Below are 795 nucleotides of genomic sequence, written 5' to 3' on the forward strand. Positions count from 1 at the left end.
CAGTGGCCATATCAGATGGATCCATAAAGGTTTAGGTCAATCGGAGTTCGTCAACCAAATTCAAGGAAACTAACATATATATATATATATATATATATATATATATATGAAATAATAGAATTAATCATTAATTTGTTTCATGACTCATGGTGAGTATTGCTTATAACATCATATCCCATGGATCCACAAATTTTTAGGCTAATTGGAGTTCGTCAATCATATTCAGGAAAATCATCATGCATATAATACATGTAAAATAGAAACAATCATTAATTCATTATTTTTATCCCGAAACGCTAAAAAATAATATTAGTAGTGGTGAGTATTCCTCACATGGCCGTATCGCATGAGTCCATCATTTTTAGGCCAATCTGAGTCCGTCAACATAATTCAGGAAAATCGTCATGTATATAAGTACACGAAAAATAGAAATAATTATTAATTCCTGTTTCATGTCCCCAAAGCGCGAAAAATGATGTTAGTCGTGGTGAATATTTCTCACAAGGTCGTATCTGATGGATCCACCAATTTTTAGGCCAATCGAAGTTCGTCAGGAAAATCATCATGTATATAAGCACATGAAAAAATAGAATAAATATTAATTCTTGTTTTATGACCCCGAAACACCAAAAAATAATGTTAGTGATGGTGAGTATTGCTTACAAGACTGTACCCCATAGATCTAAGAATTTTTAGGCCAATCGGAGTCCGTCAATCAAAATCGAAAAAATCATCATGTATTTACGCTCGAAATTATGAAAATAATAATTAATTCCGGTTTTATGACCCTGAAAC

The sequence above is a fragment of the Nicotiana attenuata genome, chromosome 8 (genome assembly GCF_001879085.1).
Source record: "Nicotiana attenuata strain UT chromosome 8, NIATTr2, whole genome shotgun sequence".
Taxonomy (NCBI): domain Eukaryota; kingdom Viridiplantae; phylum Streptophyta; class Magnoliopsida; order Solanales; family Solanaceae; genus Nicotiana; species Nicotiana attenuata.